Here is a 20,443-nt window from a genome sequence, read left to right on the forward strand (position 1 = left end):
TCTCTCTCAGCCACTCCTGCACAGACCACTGAAGAGGCAACATGTAAGCTGTCACACTGAGAAAGGTACTGAGCCCATGTGGCTAAAATAGATAAGGATAATGGGGTAATATATGTTATAAGAGCTAATAAGTAGCCTGACCAAATGGGCCAATCAGTTTATAACCTTATGGAGTCCTGTGTGTATTTTCTCTTTGGGATTTGCCGGCTGTTGGGGTACCGGGCGGGACGGAAACCCCAACAAGCCGGCCCTCATGTTACATATACATATATATACATACACATATATGTATGTGTATGTGTATATATATGTATATTTATATATCTTGTACTAATTGGTAATTATTAAGATCAAGTTATTTTATAATTTGAGAAGCTTTTTTATTTCTTTCCATAACCAAGAAAAAATCAACAGAAAACATAGAAAATGAGAGGAAATGCTGCAATAATCATTGTTGCTGGTGCCACAAGGAAAGATGTGACCATATAGTCCTCATGTGCACCCAGAGAAATAATAATAATCAGCCTCTATGATGTCAATGGAGAGACCTGAGGTACAAGGTTGAATTAATGTGCCTGAGTTCCTCTGTGTCCATAAGTTCAAAGGGAATGAGGGAGTGATCAAGTACATTTTTAGCTTTTTTGCTCCCAAATGACTTCCACCTCTTACTGAGGATGTGGGATGATGTTCAAAATCAGATATAAAAAATATGGATGATATCTTTACCAAGTGAATATTATTACACAGCTTTCTGAGCCCTTGATCCTGGTTTTCAACTCACTATCATGTTATTTTTGTCAGGTCCAAAAGAAAATAGGAACAAATGATTCTCTGTGATGCCTATTAGCATTCCAAAGCACAAGCTGGTCTCTAAGCTCACTCAGTCCCTGTGGCTTCTCTCAGCTCTTCTAACCCTGCCCCCTAAACCCCTCCAGGTCAGGGGATTCCCTTCCCCAGCTTCTCCATCCTATATAACCCTGCCATTTCATCCATGTACCCCTCTTGATTTCTCTGCTTTACTCTCTTCTCTTTTCTTCTTTTCTTTTCCTTTCCCTTCCCTTCTCTTCTCTTCCTCTCTTGCTCTTCTCTCCCCACTCCCCTCTGCTCTCAAAGCTCAGTTCAGTCTATTACTTCCTGTCCTTGCTCTGGACTCTTCCAGGTGCACTCATTCAGCCTGAGCTATGAGGGCTGTGACAAGCTCAGATTTTTCTCAGTATTGGATGGTGTGTTTTCATCTCTATGTTGAAATTACGAAAACCCTGTGTTTATCTGGTATGTCAACGTGGCATCTAGATTGCATAAATCTGGTCTGGAACATCACCACCCCACTCTCCCTTAGTCGGATGTTGGAAATACAACCTAACTTAATACCAGCAGCCAAGGACTGTGGCTTCCAGAGTCCAGGCTTTGACATGTGCATGCCATAAGACTAGCAGGACAGCTGGCCATCAGTTATTTCAAAGTTCAGTCTAGGGACACTCAATCTCATGATCCTGGTTTTAAACGGAGATTATGTAACTTTACCAAAACCTCTATCATCCATCTTACCCACCTTTTCACTTTGCAGCTTCAAATATGAGTTCATATAATTCCCTCTTACCAGAAGCAAAGGAAAGTGTTGTCCAAACCCACGGGCGGCCAGTCACAAAACCTGAAATCAAGAAAAGTGGAAAGATCCCTTGACAGTCATGTGCTTCCCCGAGAGCAGGGAGGTGAGCAGAGACAAGCAATAGGAATCAGGAGAAATGCCAACTAGTACTGGCACTCCCCAACTTCCATCCCTACCCTCCTCACCCTCAATTGCACCCCAACCCCTACATATATCACCTACACACACACACACACACACACACACACACACACACACATCTCAGCTTACCCAACCCAGGGTGGGGCAATTACTGTACATTGAGTTCCGGGTAGCTGACACTTAGAGTCAGGAAAAGGACACTCTAGCTCTCAGGCTCAAGGAAGGATCACATCCTGTTCGTTCAACTCACTTGGGGACAGAAGATACCAGGCAGCTATTCAAGGCCACGGGAACCAGGAGTGACTCTCAGGACCAGAAAATCCAGGAGAAATAGGATCTGATGCCCAGTTAAATGAGCAAACAGGACAGATGGTAGGTTCCTGAGCTCAGAGTCCAAGGCCAAGGTCAAACTCAGGAGAGCAGAGACCGCCTCTGGAAGTCCTAGGATCCTCTGCACTGACTGAACGTTTCCTGACCACTCCCCAAGTGGCAATAGAAGGGGGAGAGCCCAGCTGAAAGGAGACTCCCCAGCATGTCAGAACACCCGCCCTCATGTCATAAAGTCCAGTCTCAGAGAAGCCCGTTGTTTATTCAGAGCACCTGCCCACAACCCACAAGAGAAGGAACATCTGGTGAGAGGAATGTTCATAAAGGAAGAACTGTGTGAGTCAAACTGGGGGTGGGGAAGGAGAAGTATCTTCTCCCCAAGATCACTTCTGGAACTTGATGCCAACAGCCTCGCCCTGAGCTTTTCCCTCAAAATTAAACTTTCTTTATTTAAAAGATTAACAGAGAATCAATTCCACACCAGTTATGTTTTAAGGGGTTATTTATTTTTTTTTATTAAATTATAAAAGTTTCCATTTTAGCCCCTCCTCCCAACACCCTCCCACTTCCCCCACTCCCTCTCCTCCTCCCTCTCCATCCCCTAGAGCAGTCAGGGTTTCCTGCCCTGTGGGAAGTTCAAGTTCCTCCCCCCTCCCTCCAGGTCCAGGGAAGGTGAGAGTCCAAACAGACTGGATCGCCAAAATCCAGTATATGCAGAGGAAGCAAGTCCCAGTGTCATTGTCAATGGCTTTTCAGAAAGGCTCCGGGCCAGTCACATTCAGAGAATCTGGTTGGATCACGTCCTCGTTCAGTCCCAGTCCAACAGGCCTTGGTGAACTCTCATTATATTAGTTCCCTTGTATCAGTGGGTGCTCACATCCCTCGCAGTCCTGATTACTTTTTTTTATTTTCTTCATATTTCTGTTCCTCATTTGGACCGTGGAGTGCTCAGTTCGGTGTTCCAATATGGGTCTCCATCTGTATCGCCATCCAACGTCGGATGAAGGTTTCCTCTGCCCTTGCCTTCTTTGCTCACGTTCTCTTCCCTTCTGCCTCTTATTTGGACCTAGGGATCTAGGTCCAGTGTTCCAACGTGGTTCTCCGCCTCCGTCTCCATCCATCGCCAGATGAGGGTTCTATGGTGACATGCAAAATATTCATCAGTATGGTTGTGGGCCAAGGCCGGTTCAGGCACCCTCTCCTCTGTCCAGAGAACCATCTGGGGATCTCTCCTTGGACCGGGGATCCCCTTTATAATCAAGTCTCTTGTAAATACTAAAATGATTCCCTTAGTTGAGGTAGATACTTGCCTGATCCCATATCCATCCTTCCTCCCTCCCCCCCCATCCCAGTCCCCCGATCTTTCCTCAATCCTCCCCTACTCCCTTCTCTCTAACCCTCTCCCTTTCCGACAACCCTCCCACCCCCCTCCCATGCACCCGAGGTTCCCTGGGACTCTTGTCTATTTCCTACCTCCTGGCAGATAGCTAAATAATCTTCATCAGGTTCATCTTCTTATTTAGCTTCTCTAGGATCACGAATAATAGGCTCAAAGACCTTTAATTATGGTTAGAATCCACTTATGAGTGAATACATATCATGTTCCTCTTTTTGGGTCTGGCTTACCTCACTCAGTAAAGCGTTTTCTATTTCCATCCATTTGCATGCAAAATTCAATATGTCATTGTTTTTTACCGCTGAGTAAAACTCTAATGTGTATATGTTCCACACCTTTTTTAACCATTCTTCTATTGAGGGGCACCTAGGCTGTTTCCAGGTTCTGGCTATTACAAATAGTGCTGCTATGAACATAGTTGAACAAACGCTTTTGTAGTATGTTTGGGCATCTCTAGGGTATATTCCCAAGAGAGGAATTGCTGGGTCCTGAGGGAGGTTGACTCCCAGTTTCCTGAGAAACCGCCACACTGATTTCCAAAGTGGCTGCACAAGTTTGCATTCCCACCAACAATGGATGAGTGTTCCCCTCATTCCACATCCTCTCCAGCATAGGTTATCATTGGTGTTTTTAACTTTAGCTATTCTGACAGGTGTAAGATGGTATCTCAAAATGGTTTTGATTTGCATTTCCCTGATCGCTAAGGAGGTTGAGCATGACCTTAAGTGCTTTTTAGACCTTCGAAGTTCATCTGTTGTGAATTCTCTGTTTTGTTCAGTACCCCGTTTTTTAATTGGGTTAATTAGAGTTTAGGTGTCTAGTTTCTTGAGTTCTTTGTATATTTTGGAGATCAGACCTTTATCTGTTGCAGGGCTTGTGAAGATCTTTTCCCAGTCAGAAAGTAGCCTTTTTGTCTTACTGAGAGTGTCCTTTGCTTTACAGAAGCTTCTCAGTTTCAGTAGGTCCCATTTATTTATTGTTTCTTTTATTGTCTGCGCTCCTGGGGTTCTGCTTAGGAAGTGGTCTCCTGTGCCTATATCTTGTAGACTACTTCCCACTTTCTCTTCTATCAGGTTCAAAGTGGTCGGATTAATGTTGATGTCTTTAATCCATTTGGACCTGAGTTTTGTGCATGGTGATAGATATGGATCTATTTTCATTCTTCTACAGGTTGACATCCAGTTATGCCAGCACCATTTGTTAAAGATGCTATCTTTCTTCCATTGTATAGCTTTAGCTCCCTTGTCAAAAATCAGGTGTTCATAAGTTTGTGGGTTAATACCCGGGTCTTCTATTCGATTCCATAGGTCGACTTCTCTGTTGTTATGCCAATACCAAGCTGTTTTCAATACTGTTGCTCTGTAATACAGTTTGAAGTCAGGGATGGTAATGCCTCCAGAGGTTCCTTTATTGTATAAGATTGTTTTGGCTATCCTGGGTTTTTTGTTTTGCCATATAAACTTGATTATTGTTCTCTCAAGGTCTGTAAAGAAGTTTGATGGGATTTTGATGGGGATTGCATTGAATCTACAGATTGCTTTTGGTAGAATTGCCATTTTTACTATGTTGATTCTCCCAATCCAAGAGCAGGGAAGGTCTTTCCATTTTCTGGTATCCTCCTCAATGTCTTTCTTCAAAGACTTAAAGTTCTTGTCAAATAGGTCTTTCACTTCCTTGGTTAGAGTTACCCCAAGATATTTTATGCTATTTGTGGCTATCATGAAAGGTGATGTTTCTCTGATTTCCCTCTCTGCTTCTTTATCCTTTGTGTATAGGAGGACTACCGATTTTTTGGAGTTGATCTTGTATCCTGCCACATTACTAAAGGTGTTTATCAACTGTAGGAGTTCTTTGGTAGAGTTTTTGGGGTCGCTGATGTACACTATCATATCGTCTACAAATAACGAAAGTTTAACTTCATCTTTTCCAATTCGAATCCCCTTGATCCCCTTATGTTGTCTTATTGCTATTGCTAGAACTTCAAGCACTATATTGAAGAGGAATGGTGAGAGTGGACAGCCTTGTCGTGTTCCTGATTTTAGTGGAAAGGCTTTGAGTTTCTCTCCATTCAATTTGATGTTAGCTGTTGGCTTGCTGTATATTGCTTTTATTATATTTAGGTATGATCCTTGTATCCCCAGTCTCTCCAACACCTTTATCATAAATGGGTGTTGAATTTCGTCAAATGCTTTTTCAGCATCCAATGAAATGATCATATGGTTTTTTTCTTTCAGTTTATTTATATGATGGATTACATTGATAGATTTGCGTATGTTGAACCAGCCCTGCATCTCTGGGATGAAGCCCACTTGATCATAATGGATGATTTTTCTAATGTGTTCTTGGATTCGGTTTGCCAGTATTTTATTGAGTATTTTTGCGTCAATGTTCATCAGTGATATTGGTCTGTAATTCTCTTTCCTGGTTGTGTCTTTGTGTGGTTTTGGTATCATGGTAACTGTAGCTTCATAAAAAGAGTTTGGCAGTGACTCTTCTGTTTCTATATTGTGGAATACATTAAGGAGTATAGGTATTAGCTCTTCCTGGAAGTTCTGGTAGAATTCTGCATTGAAACCATCTGGTCCTGGGCTTTTTTTGGTAGGGAGATTTTTAATAATAGCTTCTAATTCTTCACGACTGACAGGTCTATTTAGATTGTTCACCTGTTCTTGGTTCAACTTTGGTATATGGTACTTATCTAAAAAAAGTCCATTTCTTTTACATTTTCCAACTTTGTGGCATATAAATTTTCGTAGTAAGATCTAATGATTCTCTGAATTTCCTCTGTGTCTGTGGTTATGTTCCCCTTTTCATTTCTGATCTTATTAATTTGCATGTTCTCTCTCTGCCGTTTGATTAATTTGGATAGGGGTTTGTCGATCTTGTTGATTTTCTCCAAGAACCAGCTTTTTGATTCATTGATTCTTTGGATTGTTTTCTGTATTTCTATTTTGTTGATTTCAGCCCTCAGTTTGATTATTTCCAGTCTTCTACTCCTCCTGGGTGAATCAGCTTCTTTTTTTTCGAGAGCTTTCAAGTGTGCTGTTAAGTCTCCAATGTGTGCTTTCTCCGTTTTCTTTAATTGGGTGCTTAGTGCTATGAACTTTCCTCTTAGCACTGCTTTCATAGTGTCCTATAGGTTTGAATATGTTGTGTCTTTATTTTCATTAAATTCAAGGAAGACTTTAATTTCTTTCTTTATTTCTTCCTTGACCCAGGGGTGATTCAGTAGTTGACTGTTCAACTTCCATGAATTTGTTGGCTTCCTGGGGGTATCACTGTTCTTGAATTCTAACTTTAATCCATGGTGGTCTGACAAGACCATAAACCATCAGGAAGGGAGCCTAGTCGCTGGAGCAGGAGCCAGGAGCAGGAGCCGGGACCAAGCGCTGGAACCTAGAGGCCCGAACTGAGCTCTGTGGCTCTTTTTAAAAGAGAAATATACCACACCCCAGTGGGCTGGTATTTTAGCTATTGGTTGACGGAGCGGAAGGCGCTCCCACAGCACCGTAGGCTCGTGCTTCAGAGACTATTGGCTGAAGCAGCGGAAGATACTCCCACAGCAAAAGATTGTTTTTATTTTTTTGAAGACTTCTCAATATTTAACAAATAATTTACATTATGTTTCCTGAGAGAGAGCAAGATAATACAAAGCCAGTTTCAACTTTGGTCATTAAGTATATCTATTGAGAAACTCTTTTTATTTTGTTTTGTTTAGAATCTTCAATTTTTAAAATTTTTATTCTTTTTATTGAGCTATATATTTTTCTCTGCTCTCCTTCCTTCCTCTCCCCTCACCTTCTACCCTCTCCCATGGTCCCATGCTCCCAATTTACTCTGAAGATCTTGTATTTTTCTATTTCCCATGTAGATTATATCCATGTATGTCTCCCTTACGGTCCTCATTGTTGTCTAGGTTCTCTGGGATTGTGAATTGTAGGCTGGTTTTTCTTTGCTTTATATCTAAAAGCCACTTATGAGTGAGTACATATGATATACGTATTTCTTGGTCTGGGTTACCTCACTCAATATGATGTTTTCTAGATCTATCCATTTGCCCACAAATTTCAAGATGTAATTTTTTTTCTACTGAGCATCCTTTGCATATACACCCAAAAGTAGCATTGCTGGGTCTTGAGGAAGGTTGTTTCCTACTAGTATGAGAAATTGCCATACTGATATTCAGAGGGGCTGTACCAGTTTTCACTTCCACCAGCACTGGAGGAGTGTTCCCTTTACTGCACATAATCTCCAGCATTAGTTGTCATCAGTGAGTTTTATCTGGGCCATTCATTTTTTTAACCGTTTATTTTGGGTTTACTTATTTATTTTTTTTAAAAAAATATCAATCCAAATACCCACTCCCTCTCCTCCTTCCATTCCCTCCACACACCTCCCATACCACCTCACCTCTAATTCTAAGAGAAGGTAAGGCACTTTGCTTTATGGAAAGTCAAAGGCCCTCTTTACTTCATCTAGACTGAGCAAGGTATACATCCAAAGAGAATAGGATCCCAAAAAGCCAGTACTTGCAGTAAAGATAATCCCAGTGCCACTGCCTGTGGCCCCTCAATCTACCCCAAGCATGCAAGTGTCAACCACATGCAGAGGGAAGAGTTTGGTCCTGGGCTTGCTCTTTTCCAGTCCGGCTACAGTTGGCGAGCTGCCATTAGCTCAGGGAATCTGGGCCATTCTTACAGGTGTAAGATGGAATCTCAGAGTTGTTTTGATTTGCATTTCTCTGATGGCTAATGATGCTGAGCATTTACTTAAGTGTCTTTTAGTCATTTTAGATTCCTCTGTTGAGAGTTCTCTGTTTAGGTCTATCCATTTTTTTTTATTTTATTGAGCTCTACATTTTTCTCTGCTCCCCTTCCTGCCTCTCCCCTCTCCCACTCAACACTCCCCCAAGTCCCATTGCTCCCAATTTACTCAGGAGATCTTGTCTTTTTCTACTTTCCATGTAGATTCAATCTATGTAAGTCTCTCTTAGTGTTCTCATTGTTGTCTAAGTTTTCTGGGACTGTGGTTTGTAGACTGGTTTTCTTTGCTTTATATTTAAAAACCACCTGTGAGTGAGTACATGTGACAATTATATTTCTCTTTCTGGGTTACCTCACTCAAAATAATGTTTTCAAGCTCCATCCATTTTCCTCCAAAATTCAAGAAGTCATTATTTTTTTCTGCTGTGTAGTACTCCACTGGGTAAATGTACTACATTTTCCTTATCCATTCTTTGATTGAGGGGCATTTAGGTTGTTTCCATGTTCGAACTATGACAAACAAAGCTGCTATGAACATAGTTGAGCAAATGACCTTTAGGCATGATTGAGCATCCTTTGGATATATACACAAAAGTTCTATTACTGGGTCTTGAGAAAAGTTGTTTCCTAATTTTCTGAGAAATAACCACACTGACTTCCAAAGGGTTTGGACCAGCTTGCATTCCCACCAGCAATACAAAAGTGTTCCCCTTTCCCTGCATCCTCTCTAGCATAAGTTGTCATCAGTGTTTTTGATCTTGGCCATTCTTACAGGTGTGAGATGGAATCTCAGAGTTGTTTTGATTTGCATTTCTCTGATGACTAAGGATGTTGAATATTTCTTTAAGTGTTTTTCAATCATTTTAGATTCCTCTGTTGAGAGTTCTCTGTTTTAGTCTGTACTCCATATTTTTATTGGATTATTTGTTCTTTTGAACCCAATTTCTTGAGTTCTTTATGTATTTTGGAGATCAGCCCTCTGTCTGATGTGGGGTTGGTGAAGATCTTTGCCATTCCACTGGACAGGTCTGTCAGACAGAAAATTAACAGAAAAATAAGGGAACTAACAGATGTTATGACTCAAATGAACTAAACTAACATCTATATACTTTCTTTTTAATTTGCATTTGAGATTGAGAAAGAGACAACAAAACTGGAGGTAACAAAGAACAGACCCATGCATAATCACTGCTTAAGACAAACATCTCTTTGAAGACTCTTTGAAGTAATTTGCATATTACTCAAACTATTTTTTTAGAGCAAAAACACTGAAAAAGATGGGTCAGATAGGTGGAGCATACACAAGAGATGGATGATTGACAGGCAGATAAACAGACAGGTTTGTTTTTCTTGTTGGTTTCAGTTCTGAAGGTTGAGGTAGGGCCTCCCACATGTCAGGGAAATCTCTGCCACTAAGCTATATTCCTTGCCCACAGCCATAATTTAATGAAAAACCTTCATTATACAGGAATGGGTAAGCTGAGTGGTGGTGGCAATGGTGGTGGTAGTACACACATTTAATCCCAGCACTTGAGAAATGGAAGATGCAGGCTGATCTCTTTGAGTTTGAAGCCAGCCTGGTCTATGGTTAATTTCCAGGACAGCCATAGCCAGGGCTACACAGAGAAACCCTGAAACAAGAAGAAGAAGGAGGAGTAGTAGTAGGAGGAAGAGGAGAAGGGGGAAGAAGAGGAGGAGGAAGAAGAGGAGGAGGAGTAGGAGAGGGATCGGGAGGAAAGAGTAGGAGACAAAGGAGAAGGAGCAAGAGGAAGAGAGGAAGAGGAGGAGGAGGAAACAAGAAAGAAAATGAAAGAAGGAAGAAAGATAAAAGGCAAAAGAGAAAGGAAGAAAAGAATGGGCATTGTGTGTATAGAATCCAGCCATGCAACTAGGAATTCCCTACATTCAGAAAATGGACAAGAGCAACCAGTGGGCACCCCAGCATTGACAGGAGTAAGACCTTTCCCCAGACCCCACCTCATTAAAACGTATTTAGTCTGCCATTCCTTTGACCCAGGACAGAAATAGCAAATGAAGGAGAAACAAACACAGGAGGTGATGCTATATACACATAGGAACAAAAAAAAGGTTTTTTTATAAATTGGTTGAACAAATAGAAAAGTGAAAAAGAAATCTATAGCAGCTATCTTCTGACTCAGTTCCCACTATTTGAAAGTTGTCTCTGTCCCATAAATTAGAAACCTGAGAACTGAAACGAGATGAGGGGGCACAAATGCTGTATTTTCTCTGTTTTCTCTTGATGGGTGCACACCATCATCATCATCATCATCATCATCATATCACAGCTTTCCCCTACCCACTCAACCTCCCCCAAAGAAAATACTGATTACCAAGCCCAAGGCCCTCCCAGAATTTAAAAATGACCAAGAGAACCGCCCCCAGGAAGTCAGCCCCTTTCTGAGAAGATAATTTTTTTCCTTTCTTGTTCTCAGCCCTGGGCCCACACACTGCAGGAGCTGCTGCGGCAGGATGCTTCCGAGTTGGTTTTAGAATTTGGTTTGATTGATGTTATTTGCTCTAGCTCGGGCTGTTCTTTTGAATCATGCGCTGTGTCCATATGGTGTGTAGCCCTCATGTATGTGTGTGTGTGTTGTTACCCACCCAGAAACACAGCTTCCTTCTGCATGTGTATACAAGACTCTGTCAGTGAACCCAGGCTCGCACAAGCTCCGTGACATCCCTGCCTTAATTTTACAGGAAGAAGGACCACATGGATGCCAGCCTGCCCTGCGGTCCCCTCACACAGCGATCCTGGCATTTCCCTACTTTCTTCAGGCTGGAGCTGAGGCAGGGGTAGTGCCAGGTCTCAGGAGGCTCACAGGTGCTATCCAGACCAGGGCGGTCGCTGACTGGGCAGGCATTTGCAGGTGGGAGGAGAGCAGGGCAATGCGCTCAAGGGCTGTGATAGGTGTGCAGTGGTGAGAAGAGACGCACTCGACTCCCATGGCACACAGCTCAGGTCAGTCATTGCCTGGGCCCCAGGACCACAGACCTGCTAGCTGCTCTGCTGACAAGCAGCCTGTCTGTGAGGTCCCCCTTCCCGAGTGTGCTGGCCAGAGCATCTTCCCTGGCACCAGCAATTGCGCAGATCCTCTGCAGAGACATACTGGGTTTGTGCTCTGGCCTTTCCATGGGGACAGTCTCAAAGACAACTTTGAAATTACTCAAGTGCAATCCAAATTTTGGGGTCCCAAGTTCACAAACCTCAGCAGTCTCCAAGACCATGATGCTCCCTCACTGAGAGAGAGAGAGAGAGAGAGAGAGAGAGAGAGAGAGAGAGAGAGAGAGAGAAAGGATTCTCATAGGAAACATTTCTGCAAGGTTAAAGAACATCATGAGGAAATGCACCTGCATCCTAAGCACTGGAGCAATGATGAAGGTATGATTCATTTTCCCATTTTGCAGATGCAGAAATTGAGGCACAGGAAATTTAGAGTCGGTGGTGGGTAATGCCCTCTGCCACAAGCCAAGAGGAAGCAGACTACAAATGTGTTGATGGAACAGAGGGAAAGAAGCTAGCTGGAATGGCAGAAGACACCAGGCCCTGCTCTGGCCTGAAAAGTGTCCATTTATTTATGTGCCCTAGTGTACAATACTGCACAGCATTTTTGTCAATTGAACACTGCGCTAACTCAGTACTTAACCTGAATCACACAGTGAAAATCTTTTGGAAGCTCTGAAGATGCCCAGTGCACAGCTCCCATCCCTAGCAAGTAGGTCTCACTTTTTTCCCTTAAAATCCTGTCTTTGGTGGTCTCAGACAATGCAGGACCTTGTCTGCCTACAGTTAGCATGCTATTGCTTTTACATAAAGATAAACGTGCTCCTGGGATAGGGACCTGGGGCAAAATTTTAGGACAACTGGAGTTCACAGCCAACAAAACGTGAAATCTTTTCAGATATGAGAGCGGGGACCTGTGAGTTGTGGAGACTGCAGTCTCTGTGGGAGAGGAAAGTAGTTGAGTGCGGCAGCACTGTTGTAATAACCCTCAGTTATTAAACTCCCACTCTATTCTCTGCAGGGCTTCAAGCAGAAGCTCAGCTTCCTGGGGTAATCAGACCCTGATGCACAAGCAGAACCGGGTTGTACAGAGCCTCCTGGAGCCAGAGGCTGGACCACCCACAGAGTGCAGGACTGTGTCCACTACCCTCCATACCTGACCTCTCCATCCTGACCCTCCCTGACCTCAGAGCAGCCCCTCTCCCCACCTATCTCATAGTTTCTCAGTCAAGGTCACCTTGGCTCTGACAGTTAGTTCATGGACCTTGAGCAATTGAGGCATGTGACCAGAGGCAGGAATGTTTCATTTCTTTGTTTCTGTGTTTGCTTTGCTTACAAAATGGTGGGTGGAATTATCACATTACACTACATTGGACTTTACTAAGATTCTTTCTGACCTGAGGATGACAGAACTGGGGTTCCCTTCTATGTGTGCAGCCTAGAATGCAAGGCCAAAATCTTGTCCTGGGCAGAGTTGTGAATGATCTGGATGATGGAGACACAGGGACCGGATAAGGAGAGAGCATTGCAGGAAGAAGGGCTGGCTAGACTCAGTCCTACAATGGGAAAATATCTGCCTGGGACTCCATTTTTTTGTATGGAAAATTTTAAGCCCATATTTTTATATTGAATGGTGGCCAGAATCCCAAGTCATAGTTTGCTCCTGCCACATAGCTGGTGGTCACCTCTCTAACAAAGGGTCGGGATATGCTAATGTTGTTTTGCTCCTTTCTTTGTAATTTGGAGGATTCCAAATTACTGGAGGATAATAACTGAGTAATTCAGCCTATATGACAGAGCTGACATAGGTAGATGTGGATGTGACCACAGTCATTTACCTGGTTATCTAGGAAACTGCATGCTAATGAATTTCCCCCTCAGTTTATGTTTTGGTAGATAAGGTTATTTGGAAAATAAATGCAAGGAATTTTCATGATGTGAACTCAGGATTTCATGAGGGATCACTGAAAATCCCCCTCCCAATAAAGCCATGTGAGTTGTCTCAATTATTCCCATGCCTCCTCTCTGGTCCAGAGAAATAATTTATGGTCTGGGCTGGCCCTGGAACACAACAGATAATGAGCTAAGAGCAGACATCAGCTGAGGAAGGTTCATATGTTTACAGCTCTGGGCACAGGGAAGCCCAGTGGGAAATGAGCTAGGCTGAAACTTGGGCCTTGCAGGTTTCAGTTAATATGGTAGGTGACTCCTGATCAAAGTTCAGACTCTAATGTTCTGATACCATTCCAGGCTATGAGTTGTGCTGTTTGTCATGAGGGTTATTCTGTTATCTGTGATCTATATAAACTATACCACTTTCTGTGTACGAAGTCCACATGCAAACAATCTCCTGAGCCAAGTACAAGAGACTGTTAGTCAAAGCATTCATTCTTCGGGTGCCACAGTGACCCCAAAGCAGGACACCCTACCTCAGTTGTAGTGACTGTTGTCAGGTCTAACCATTCTTTGTTGTAGTAAGGTGTTTAGCAATATCCTTGGTACCCATCTACTCCTGCCAGTACCATGCGCATGTACATACACACACACACACACACACACACACACACACACACACACCAGTAATATCTCTGAACTGGCAAATGTCCCATGGAAAGAAAAGTTGTCTAGAGTTGTCCAGAGCTACTGCTCTGGGAGAAAAGGACCCAGCCTGGCATGTGAAAGAGGAACAAACAATACATGCTGGACCATGTAACAAAATCGTAATTGGTCTCATTTAATAAAAACCTGGGGTCAGATATTAGTGACTGAAAGCTGAAAGATCAGAGAAGCAGAGCATCCAGTCACTAGTTCTTGTCTCTACAAAATCCTCAGATGGAATGGACTAGGCTTTTAATTCTCTAAGCCCTCAGATTGAATACCATCTTTACAGAACCCCAGACTAAATCCTGAGGTACTGTTTAATCCTGCCTGATATTTCTCACTCCTCTCAGCCAAATCACCTCCCATCTCCCCCTCCCTATTGCTTGGAAGAAACGTTTGAGCCACCACTCCCTGGCTCTGTTTCTCTTTTAGACTGATTCAGTCTCATGTAGCCCAGGTAACCTGAACTCACAGAAATCCGTCTGCCTCTGTCTCCTGAGTCCTGGCATTATAGGTGTGCGCACCACTCCCTCACCTCTAGTGGCTTAGCTCTGGAGTCTGATCTTCAGGCAAGTTTTATTTGTGAAAACACAAACAAAACATTACTGTTTTGTGTCTAAAATAAAAATGAAGGCTATAACTAATATAAGAAAAATTATACATAATAAGTACAAAAACTATATACAATATACAAAGGCAATATGCACATCAACAATGTTTAATCCATTTGCATTTGACAAATTCAGAGACAACAGTCCTTTATCTATCCTATCCTGCTGATTCCAAAATGTTGTATCTAATTAGCTTTCTATTCCAACTTGTATTAAAATTCAAAATTATCCTTTTTTTAGCTCTCAACCTTAAATATTTTACCTTTTTTAGTAAATTTCTCTTCTGAGTTTGATAAACAAGGAAAACCGTAATTATAATTATCTATTCTCCAACTCCCTCAGAGACCAGAGAATAAATAATATTATCAGAGTAAGAAAGAAGTGCAAGCAAGAAAATTCTAAAAAATGTGAGAAATGACAGAAACAGCTAACCACCTGCTGGACAATCACTCAATGTTCCTCTCAAACATTGGGGTATTCATCTTTGGTGTACAGGCCTAGAACATTTGACAGACTTTTCTATGAAGCAGGATTTTTGAAGAACTGTCCCACTTTGTCTTGGCAAGGTTTTGTAGTCACTTTCTTTACTTTCTTTTGTGTCCTGCTTGTCCAATTTGGACAGCATAACATGAGTAATTGAGGCAAGAGCACTTTCTTGCCCAGTGGCTTACTTTTGCCACAAAAAAATTAACTGTATGTGGAGTTTATTCAATTCTTAACATCTTCTCTAAAGTAGATTTGTGCTGCCAGGAACAGACACCAAAAGATCCTATGTTATTAAATAACCTATGTTATTAAAACATCTTAAATGCAATATTCTGTAGAGCTCTGAAGTGTTTGAAGATGACCTGTGTAGTGATATTTCATTTGTATTTTAATAAATAAAGCTTTCCTGAAGTTCAGAAACTAAAACAGCCATAGTGATCAGCCTTACAGACCAGGCAGTGGTAACACACACCTTTAATCCCAGTAGCCACACTAGTTTGTCATAGAAACCAGGTGTTAGTGGTACCCAGCTTTAATTCTAGCACTGGAGAGGAATATAAGATAGGAAGAGACAGCTCTCACACACAGTCTCGTTCTGAGATTCCTGGAGGAAGGATCACCATTTCAGATAGAGGTAGAGGTAAGAGCTAGTGGCTGGCTGGTTTGGTTTTCTGATTTTCAGATTGAACCCCAATTTCTGTCTCTGGGATTATATTAATCACACTACAGACCTGTATAGCTAAAAATATATCTCTGTTTGACCTCGAAAACATAACTAATATAACTGCAACTTCAATTGTAATAGGTGACTAATTACTAACCTGTATTTCCTTATTATCCTAAAATGTTGGTAATAATAATTTTCAAGAACGAGAAAATTTCATTACATTGTTAAATGAGTTGCATGGGTACAATACATTGAACAAGATTTGAAATGTATGTACAGTAGATTCTAACAAAATTAATCTCAATTTTGGATCAATATACAAAATTTGTATACAATATACAGAAGTTCAACCTAATGTAAAATATTTAAAACTAGTAGTTGCTTTTTAAAAGTAGATTCAAAAAACTACTATTTTTATTTTATATCCATATCCAAGTTTCTTTCTTTTCAAAGTAGATTCAGTAATCTACCCTTATTTTGTCCTATCCTATCTGTATCCCCTCTTTTTTTGTAAAACAAGAATCCTGAATCTAAACTCCTTGTTTAGCTTTTCCCTGGCCATTACTTCTAACAACTTGTAACCAATCCTCCTAAACAATGACAAATGTCCATAGCCAATTGAATGACCAAAAACCACCCATTTGCCTCATGGGAATGTGGGTGTCATGTTCTTAAAATTACTTTCTGGTGTTGGATAATTGTCTGTATTCTGTAAATCATGTTTTAAATAAATGCTGATTGACCAGGCAGGAAGTATAGGTGGGTCAACCAATCAGGAAGTAGAGGCAGGGCAATGAGAACAGGAGAATGCTGGGAAGGAGGAAGTCCATTCCTCCTCAGTCCTGCCCAGATCACCGAAGAAGCAGGATGTGACCTGCCCCACTGAGAAAGGTACTGAGCCATGTGGCTAACATATAGTAGTGTAATGGGCTAATGTAGGTTATAAGAACTAGGTGAGGTGGCAGACATCTTTAATCCCAGCACTTGGGAGGCAGAGACAGGTGGATCTCTGTGAGTTCAAGGATAGCCTGATCTACAGAGGGAGTTCCAGGAAAAAATATACACAGAAAATCTGTCTCAAAAAATCAAAAGTTAAAAGTAAAAATAAAAGAAATAGAGGTTAAAATAAAGCCATATAAAGATAAAAAATACACAAAAATACTATACTGTATGCTATTGTGCTCTATTTAAATTGATTAAATGCTAAGAAAGGAAAAGCAGCTGCTAAAAGATGTTTGCTTATAAATGCTGCTAAACTAATCCAAGATAGGTATTTTAAAAAATACCTTGACTTCAAAATTGAAATCAAAAGGTGTGTTACTTTGGAAAAGAGATTTTATTTTTGTTTCCACAGAAAATAAGAGGCTATAGATTCATTATGAGTTAAAAAAAAATCAGGTTTGATCAAAAAAGACCAGCTAAAAAATCTCCAATAAAAACAGATGACCCAGATGACTGAGTTCTACATCCAAAACGGATTCAAGACTGCTGCCTGAGATGATCAAGACTCATAGGATACTCCAGTCAGGACTTGATTATAACTCTAAATTTTCTTTAGGGCCCCATAAGATTATCAGCACCCCCAACCAGCTGGAAGTAGCCTGAAATACTATGTCCACATTCCCAAAAAATGAACTATGGATATTTTCCTTTGTTTAAAAAAAGAGAGGAGGAAGTGGTATGGGATAACTGTCTATATTCTTTCAATCATGTGTTAAATAAACACTGATTGACCAGACAGGAAGTATAGGTGGGTCAACCAGACAGGAAGTAGAGGCAGGGTAATTAGAACAGGAGAATGCTGGGAAGGAGGAAGCCCATTCCCCCTCAGTCCTGCCCAGATCACCAAAGAAGCAGGATGTGACCTGCCCTGCTGAAAAAGGTACCAAACCATGTGGCTAACATATACTAGAGTAATGGGCTGATGTAGGTTTTAAGAGTTAATGTGAAGTCTGAGCCAATCAGTTTATAACCTAATGTAGACCTCTGTGTGATTTTCCCTGGGACTAAATGGCTGGGTGACTGGGCAGGACATAAACCCCAACAAGCCAGCCCTCATGCTACAACTTCCTGTTGGCTGACGATGAGAGCATATTTAGGGGATTTTGAAAAATAAAATTAATTGTCATGTCCAAGATGAGGTAACTGGGTCATTGGGTGTCCAGTCTCTGCTTAATGACAAAGTGACCTGTCTCAAGTCCTGACTAGAGTAGAATGTAAGGTTGGATCAACTCAGCTAGTCATCTCAAAATTATTCTGAGCAATTTGTAGTCCAAAGCCCATCCTTAGGCGGTGTTTTTCAGCTTAGTGGTGTTATCATAGTCCTGGATGAATTATCATTAGGGGACCCCATTCTCCTTCTGGAAACTTCATAGGTCACGGTTAGCTGTGGTAATGGTTCACTGCAAAATACTGATAGAGAATCAAATCCGAACTCATGTACAGGAAGGTACATGAAGCCATTTTCTAGAATTAATTACTACCCTTTATGACTATTAATTTCATGACAAAAAGTTTAATATATGTACACATATGTTACTCTTACAAATTTTGAGATAATATATACCTGAAGAAAAACTGTCAAATATTCAAAATAAAATCAAAAGATCATGAGATTAGTGGCACTAAAATAGCCCTCAAATTTTTGTTTTTCTTCTGTCACATCTCAGGTGTCTTCTGACATGAGACAGATTTTGAATTTTAACTTAAAGAAGCATGCTACAGTTTAAAGAATGAGAGAATCACACTCTAACTCTAAAGTCAGCTTTACACAAAGGTCATTTGCATTTTATGTCTGTAAAGAACAGAAGAAACATACATTTTGGAAGACTGATGGAATTTTATCCTGCTGGAAATGTGATATAACAATAGAACAATTTATTCTTTTTTGTAAGATTTTGTGAATTATTTGTCCTTTGCTTCTGATGTCTCATTTGTCCAGGGGTCTTCAGATTTCTTAGCTGGGTGCCTCTATTCTCCTGAAACAGAATACAAACAGAAAAAAAATCCTTCTTGAACCCTAATTTTGGGGAGATTCTGTTTTGGCAAGGTATATCTCATCAAATGAAAAGCATTTGTTACTTTTAGAGGTTAGTTTATATTAAACAGTAATTATGCCTGTTGAACTACCATCTCTTCTAATTAATAGATTTCTTATGTTCAAATCAAATCTTTATCAATTTTGATGGTATCCATAACTTTCTTCTGCAGAAACAAAAGCAAAATCCCTTCCCCCAACATAATACATGTCCTGTTTTCCATTCTGAGGTCAACACATTTTTAAAGTATATTAACTGATTTAATTCTGAAGTTTTTTCTATTATCCAAAGTCTCTCCATAGCTGTTGTTCCTTTATCATTAGCATTTAGAATACTCAAAGTTAATAGAGCATTATGCATTATATTTCTATAGGTCTTTGTTACCCCTTTCTTTTTATTTAGCATATCCTTTAGATCTTTTTATGCTTTTGATCTTTCTAAAACTTTCTGCCTTGAAGAATTGTGTGATATACCTATAATATGCTTTGTATTATAATAAGCAAAAAAACTTATATTTTCCTAGAGACATATATGGGAGCATTGTCTGTCTTTATTTGTGCAGGTATACTCATGATGGCCATAACTTTTAATAAATGTCTGATTACTGAAACAACCTTTTCCAAGGTTGCCAATTGAATATCTGAATAGGTATCAATGGTGTGCTGTATGTATCTAATTTCCCAAGTTCTACAAAATTGAATATATCCATCTGCCATATTTTATTTCTTTGAGTACCCATTGGGTTACTTCCTTCAGGTAGTGGGGTTTTTTGTTTAAAAAACAAGCAGGACATTTCCTCATAATTTCCTTGGTTTGTTGCCATGTGATGGAAAAATCTTATTTAAAAAACTTTTGCTATTAATATGATGATTTTTACTGATGAAATTCTGAGGCCTCCAGCACATTTCCAATTAATAGTTGATCAATTTATGTACTACCTTTTGCTAGAGAACCTGACAGACCCATATGGGATCAGATGTGTGTTATGTCTATGGGATGATTCCTATTCCTGATTATTTCCTTTAACTGGATAAATAATAAAGTGTATTCTGAATCATCTGGTATAAATTCAGCAGTTTCAATATGCAAAACAATGCATATTGTGAATCATTGACTATGTTGAGAAATTATATAAAATCCATTAATAACATGAATATAGCATGTAATTCTGACTTTTGGACAGTATCATAAGGGCTTAAGTCCACTTTACCCAAATTTTATGATTTGTATCTTGCCTTTTCTGATTTATTTGCATCAGTATAGAATGTAGGGGATCCAGTCTTTAGTGTTTTTTGTATAAGGCAAGGAAGTATATAACTAGTTCTCTTTATAAGTTAAGCTCTTTTGCTTTGAGAATATTTATTGCTAATCTCTTCCAAAAAATTACAAGCTCTTTGCCAGGGTTCACTTTCTTCCCATAATTTGTCAATTTCGTCACTATTAGAAGGTACTACACTTTCTCCTGGGTCTAGTCCTGCTAACTGACAACGTCTCAATTTTCCTTTTAGAATTAACTAACAGACCATTTCCATAAGATAATTTTTTACTCAGTTTATGTCATAAAAAGATCCATTATGAGATAATATCTTCTCTCTTCATTAAAATTCCTCTAGAGGAATGCATTGAGGGTAATATGACCAGAATGCAGCTAAGCTGCAGATTTACATGACTCACATAAGTATTCTGCAGTTTTTCTGCAACCAAAACTTTATCTGATAATTTCCTGGGACTATTTAAATCCTTTTCACCTTCCAAGGTTTTGAACTCGTTGATCAGTTTTTT

General features: G+C 40.4%; 2 protein-coding genes across 2 annotated transcripts in view; both read right to left on the minus strand.

Annotated features, from left to right (window-relative positions):
- LOC125392949 (beta-1,3-galactosyltransferase 5-like) overlaps window positions 1-1,808 on the minus strand; it is a 37,659-nt gene extending 35,851 nt beyond the window's left edge. Inside the window, 1 exon segment of the mRNA XM_087898727.1 lies at window positions 1,553-1,808. The gene's annotated coding sequence lies outside the window, so the exon portion shown is untranslated.
- Window positions 1-20,443, minus strand: part of LOC125392825 (beta-1,3-galactosyltransferase 5) — a 580,132-nt gene that overhangs the window by 466,143 nt on the left and 93,546 nt on the right. The gene's annotated exons all lie outside the window — the stretch shown is intronic.

This window comes from Myodes glareolus, chromosome 2, assembly GCF_982192425.1.
Source record: "Myodes glareolus chromosome 2, mMyoGla1.1, whole genome shotgun sequence".
In the NCBI taxonomy this organism is placed as follows: Eukaryota; Metazoa; Chordata; class Mammalia; order Rodentia; family Cricetidae; genus Myodes; species Myodes glareolus.